Source organism: Bactrocera neohumeralis, chromosome 4 (genome assembly GCF_024586455.1).
Source record: "Bactrocera neohumeralis isolate Rockhampton chromosome 4, APGP_CSIRO_Bneo_wtdbg2-racon-allhic-juicebox.fasta_v2, whole genome shotgun sequence".
In the NCBI taxonomy this organism is placed as follows: Eukaryota; Metazoa; Arthropoda; class Insecta; order Diptera; family Tephritidae; genus Bactrocera; species Bactrocera neohumeralis.
In genome coordinates, this window is record NC_065921.1 from 73,910,405 (window position 1) to 73,917,435 (window position 7,031).

At 36.4% G+C, this 7,031-nt stretch overlaps 1 protein-coding gene across 1 annotated transcript in view; it reads right to left on the bottom strand.

Annotated features, from left to right (window-relative positions):
- The window catches only part of LOC126756671 (patched domain-containing protein 3), a 72,330-nt gene extending 69,436 nt beyond the window's left edge, over nt 1-2,894 (bottom strand). Inside the window, 1 exon segment of the mRNA XM_050469907.1 lies at nt 2,404-2,894. The gene's annotated coding sequence lies outside the window, so the exon portion shown is untranslated.
- Nucleotides 2,895-7,031: the final 4,137 nt, after the last annotated feature.

Here is a 7,031-nt window from a genome sequence, read left to right on the forward strand (position 1 = left end):
TATTACGTTTATGGAAGGAAGTATTGATCTCATTCAACCCATATGTAGCACACAGACAGCCAACTAATATGAAGAAAGGATTTTCTCTGAATTTCAGTTAAAAATCTGACATTCAATGATATTTTCGGTAAAAAGTCAACTACAGGTACTGGGGTCCAAATATTCGGTACCTAGGGGCTTAAATAGTTTTTGTTGGATTTGAATAATTTTTGGTCATACGGTGGCATACACTAAAGGAATTATTCGTGCAAACTTTTATCCCGTTATATCAATTATTTCCCGATTTGTGTACTGAAAAGTGAAAGAATCTAGTGGAATTTAAAACGATATTATATGGGAAGTAGGCGTGGTCCAATTTCGTACATTTTCACGTTGTGACATTGGAATTATGAAAAGAATGCCACATAAAAAATTTTGTCGGCTGCCGAGTTAGGGAATTTCACCAAAAAGTGGGCGGTGCCACGCCCATCGTCCAATTTTTTTCCTGGCTCCTATGAAGTCTTCTCATAGCACTTCGCAGACAATTTTTTAAGTCGCTGACTTATTTAGTTTTTGATTTTTAATTTATTTTTAACAGTACTATTATATGGGGGTGTACGAGATTATCATCCGATTTTATTCATTTTCACACTGTTCGTATGAATTTTATTAATATATGTTAGTCGAAAAAGTATTTTCGTATTTTTAATCAGATTACCAAATTTATGCTGATTTTAGCTTCAATTTCTTTTTTAAAAATATTATTTTTTTAATATTAACTTTTATGAAAAACAAATGCATAAACTTTTTTTTTGAAAATAAGAAGAGTAGCCACCATTTAAAAATATACATTTAATACAAACTAATAAGCATGTTTCATGTAAGTAATTTTTACTTTTGCTTAAGGCAAACAGAAAGCCATTACAAACAGTCCAAACTAGTCTACGGCCAACAGACCATGCTACATAATGCCGAACTACTTGTGCCAAAGTGTTCAAATCAAACAGAGAATCAGGATTCTATTCACAAACTTGTTCTCCCCAAACTCAGCGAGACAAAAATTAAAGAGAGAATATTTGTAGGTGCATAAGTCAGGGAACTGATAAAGAATTAAAGCATTGAAGAAAAACTGAATGATCAGCAAAAATTCAACTGGAAATGCGTTGTGAACGTCGCACAAAATTGTCTGGTAAACCATAAATAAGAAAAATAAACTAATAAATGAATGCCGCTACCATGCTCGCTGAATGGGGCTGACAGATCGAGAAGACTGCAGAAAATGTCTAGAGCAAGGCACCAGGAAAATAATGGAGCATCTCTTATGCACTGGTCCCGCATTGAAAAGACTGCGCTGTAAGCATCTAGGGTACCCACAGTATAATACACAAGAGGAGGTATAGATATTGAGGCTACAGAGTCTGTTAAAATTCGCATCAAGCGCAGGTATCCTCCTCATGGACCTAGCAACTGAACTGCATCTGGTATCGCAAGCGACCAAAACTGATCTACGTTTGACTTATTGTCCTACCAGATTAACCTAACCTAATAAATGGACTCATAATGCTTCGTAAAACTTTGGGATGTAATATATGCCTAAAAGTACGCTGGATGCCCATCTGGATTTCTTTAAGGCAAACTTGGCTGACGAACAAGGCGCGAGGTGCCATCGACCCATTTGCTTAATGGAGAAGCGCTATCAAGGGTTATGAAACGCAGGTAAGCTATCCGATTATTATTTGAGACTTACTTAAAAAATTCCTTCTATAAGCCAAATATTCATGAAAATTTTAAGTGTTTTTTCTACATTAAGCGATGATTGCTCGAAATGTTTGTATTTTTTAAACAAATACACATATGTTTTGAAGTCACATAAAAATCTGACGTCATTTTTTTCTTTCAAATATTATTGTTTGATATGAGTTTTCATGTGACCAGTGCGATTCTTTTATTAAACAGCACTGTATAGCATCATTATATGTATTATTTTCGACAGATCTCTTTGATCCCATATAGTATTTCTCGTATAAGCTTCATTGAAAAGTGTTATATACCTTTAAATCAAGAAGAGCGCGTAGATAATGTCGATATTTTCAGGTAAAAATGTTGTTTTCAATAAGCTCAATTTTCGAAATTCGAAAATTCGTGAGAAAATATTTCGATTTTGGGGGACAAACTTCGAAAAACGCAGGATTTATTTTTTTCTCTACGACTTAATTGCTCGAAAAAGTTGGTTGGGTTTAATATCCAGAAAAAAGTCGATTTTGTCATAGAGTGTAATCATATAAATTAATTAAATTATTTCTTTACAAAGAAAAAAGTTTCGAAACTTTCGAATATTAATGAAAATTAACACACTTAAGCTCCTTTCATAAATAAACTTTTCATTCATCACTAAAATTTTAATATCTCTTTCTCTTAACTCACCTTTATACTTATAGCTGCAATTTTTTTTCACAAAATCGCTTAAAATTTCCTTTTTTTATTTTTTAAACAAAATTTTAGTTAATTTTAAACTGTCGAATAAACACACTATTCGATCGGGTATTAGATTTTCGTTTGCACAATTTTCGCTTCCGTCAACCAGCACGAATAAACCGTTAAATAGAGCGCACCAAATAAGAATCTTATTTCGAAATGCTTTTACGACTGCAACTGACACTCCCGAACAGTGCAGTTATTGGCTTGCGTCAGGTTAACAGTATTAAGAACATTGTTCCATGTCAATAGCACTTCGTTGAATTATTTTATAACCACTTCGTATTGGTGCGAATTGTAAAGGAAATCTGTTAGTTACGCAGAAAAATATTTGCAAAAATCGCCGTAAAATTTCTTTGCTGCTCCCCTTCGTTTGAAGCGTTGTTGGTTTGCCACAATTGTTGGCACGTTTCGTTCACCCGTTCACTTTGATAACTGAAAAGCAAATTCTATTTTGCTTAGTAATTTAGCTCGCTATTTTCCCGACTTAACCGACTGATCGTCAAAGCGTACAAAATTGCACTGAATTTGGAGTTGACGTTGCGGCCGAGAAAATACAAACCAAGCAAACGAGACACCACCACCAACACCACCACCAATTGGTGCACACACATACTCGTTATGGGGCTAGCGTAAAGCGACGTTGAAGCCGGGCCAACAACGGCAATGCGGCACAGTCAAGACGACCGGCTCACGATCAGCCAAGCGACAGCAAGAAGTGAAGCAAACAAGCACACCAGCAAGACAGCACATAAACATATGTACATGCAGAAACACGAATGTGTGTGTATGTGCACGTCGGTGCCAGGCAGACGATCGCATCGCAGCGCAACGACCGAGCGCAGTCGAAGCAGCCGACGTTGGCTCAAAATCGTGTTGCCATACCAAATGGAGAGCGCAGCTGCAGCGCGGTCAACTGCGCAGTCGCTGTTGACGCGCACGTCGCAGTAGGCGAAATTGGCGTATTTGCCATTGAGTAAAATTTGTATAAATTTGCAAAAATTGTCGGTCTACGTCGCCGTTGAGTTGAGCGTTTTCTAGGCGTTTCTTCACACCGTTTGGGTGGGTAGCTTTAATTGAATTTGAGTGGGGCTGGTGGCGTTACAATTGCAACGTTTTTCGTGTTTCTTGTTTTTTGCGTTCTGCAGCCAATTGATGTTGATGTTTTGTGCGGCAATTTAAATTTACAGAAGCGCGGCATATTTTATGCAAATTTTTATCAAATAGCGACCAAATTTAGCTTGACATATTTTGTATGAAAAGAATAAATGATTTGCTAAAAAGAAAATGAATATAAAGCAAACAATAACAAAACATTTAAGCATAGAAATTGTTGCAGTAAGTGTGTGAATATGTAAATACAGTTATTTTGCTTAATATTTTCAAAAAAAAAATCAAAGTAGTAAATATAGCAACCAAAGACGGTGTAAATTTGATGAAATTTGTCATTGTTTTGATAAAATATGTACTTATATAATTTAGAGTTTCAAAAACATATCGAAATCGGTAATAAATTAATATTAATTGTATGTACCGAACACACCACTGATCAATCACGATCGCAGTGTTTCATAACTTCAGTACTTATTCCAGATTAGAAAACGTTATAAAAACGAGGAAAAAAAAACTAAATTATATTTAAAAGTAGAAATATAAAGAACAAATTGAAAATTATTCAACAAAAAATAAATAAAACAATAAAAAAATGTTAACTTCGGCGGCATCGAAGCTATAGCCAGAGAACATTAAACCAGAGAACATCATATTTGACGATTGAAGATTGAAAGTTTGATGTTCTCTGACACAAGTGCATTTTTTATAGCATAAAAGACTATGCAAAGAACTTTAACTTGATTTTAAACTATCAGTTTGTATGGCAGCTATATGCTATAGTGGTCTGATCGGTAAAATTCTTTGGGAGATTATAGACATGTCTTGGATAATAACTGATACCAAATTTCATGAAGATATATAGACAAATAAAAGAGTTTGCATAGCTCGACTTGAGTTTGATCTGTCAATTGTTGGTAGATAAAAAGAATGACTATTTTACGACGCAGCTAGGCCTTTAGGAGCCAGTATGATACCACCCTCACTCTATCGGCACCTCTCTAAACCACCACGTGCTTCAGTTGAAGTTCATCAGTACGAAAACTCTGAGACGTCGTCAAGAAACCCTCGACGACTAGTTGCTCTTCTATTCCTTTAAACTAAGAGTTTTACAATCGCATAGAACATGTTTGATAGTCTGCACTTCTATTTCCTGACTTCTACAATATACTTTATATGATGTTCCTAGTCTACTGGCATGTCTGCCGATTAGATGGTGATCTATGTGAAAAATTTCGGATTGACATCTCAAACTGAAGTAATGGTTCTCGTATTTACAGCGATGTGATGGCACAGACGAACATTCCTAAATCTACTCAGTCGTTTATGTATATGATTTTTAGGGTTTCCGAAGTTTTTTTCTAGGTCCTTCCCTTTTGCTATTGGGTCCTTCCTAGTTATTGAAGCAGCTTTCAATAGCGTCCTGCTGGAAATAGTCGTAACTACTCTGAACAGTCTGGGGGTTGAATTAAACCTCAAAGCATCTTTAGTCTTCTGTGCGGTAGAAATGACAAACGGAGAGGAGTACCGCACGTGCTTGACGAAATGTGTGTAGGGGAACCCCACAAGGTGGAGTTCTCTCTCCTCTTCTGTGAATCCTGATTGTTAACGATCTGCTTAAAAAACTTGAGGATCGTGGCTACCAGATGATTATATATGGAGACGATATAGCTCTTTTGGGGTGAAGGAAAGTTCCTGAGTACCGAGGTGTACGAGTTGACACAAAAGTATCTCAGAGTCGTAACATATTGGGCTGTCGGAAGTGGTCTCGCCATCAACTCTAATTATACTGAGATGGTTATATTTATTAGAAAATATAAGATGCCAGTGGCACGGCTGCAGCAAATGGGAGACATCCGTCTGCAACCGGCGAATACAGTGAAATATCTAGGGCTCATACTGAATAGGAAGCTCTCATGAAAGCCGAATATAGAAGAGAGAGCAAAAAAGGCATCGATTACCTTATACTGCTATAGAGGAGCCATTGACAAGAGGTGTGGTCACTCAACGAGAGTGGTCCTCTGGCTTTATGGCACTATAGTCAAGCCCTTATGTTCTATGGAGTGTTTATGTGGTGGAAGTTTCTAGAAAAGACCACACCTGCAAAGAAACTCGAGAGCGTTCAACGGGAGGCCTCAGCTTTTGTGGTACACACATTAAGGTCCACTCCAACCATGCCACTTAACGCCATCTTGCACATAGTGCCGGAGACATCGTCAAAAGGTGATTGACTTAAAAAGTTGCTGTCAGACTTCTGGATTTGTAAAAGAACTCGTGTCTGAACAATTGGAAATCCTCACACACTTTGACTTCATACCGGATCACTTGGATCATGGAGTCGCTAAACCGAATTGATTGTCATCGACATGTGATCTCTCCAATTTTTCGTTATTAAATTTACTATCTGACCAATATCCTCAACACTCAGCCAAATATTTGAATATAAGCTTAATTTAAATAATTTCCATTTTAATTATAACATTTCCAACAACTCAAATTTTCGTAAATATTTACATAATTTACATTTCAGTTTAACTAAAAGTTCATATTTTTCTGCAAACGCATGGCATTTCACCTCCAACCTAATACAGCTCAGCTTAACCCACCTTCAACCTAAACGAGCAATAGATATGTACATATAGTATACATACATATGTATGATATGCTCTTTCAACAATATCCATATATACATAACCACATATCTGTAGCGACGCAGCTGATCGCAGCAGCTCTCATGCGCCGCCACACTCACCTGTCGCTCTCTGCTTAATTACACTACACATAACTTACACACTCACGCTCATCTCGTCTCAGCAACTCTCTGGCGCGCCGCCACAGCTTCTCTGTGGTATTTACTTTGTTTCGGAAAACTACTTTCAGATTTGTATTTGTGTTTTTGTTGCAACACTAGTTTTTTTCGACCGTATACATACATATTTATGTACATGTTTACCGGCTTTTATCTTATTGTTTTGTTTCTTTAATAGGAAATCTTGCATTTTCGCTGTTTCATGGTCACATGCGTGACGTTGGCAGATTTTGTTAATTTTGACGATTGTTTAGCATGAAAATAGGCGCTTGGCACTTAAACTCACTAAATGAATGTTCAATAGGTATGTATGTATGCATGTTTCTATGTATTTTTTGTATGAAAATATGCAAAGCATTTATGGTATTTTGGCAATACTCTAATCCAATCTAATTTTTAACATATATAAGCACATGAAGGTGCATGATTTTAATTGAATAAAAGCGGTTTGTCACGTTATTTGACGTACCACATGCTGTTGGTGCAATAATTAAGCCTTGAATTTTATTTTTATTTTTTATTTTTGGGACTATATATTGTCACCTAAAATGCAAAATAACGTAACATCACTTTTCATAAGTTTACAGGCGAAAAAAAAATGTAGAGAAACCAATCATATTGAAAACAAGTAAGGAAGGGCTAAGTTCGGGTGTCACCG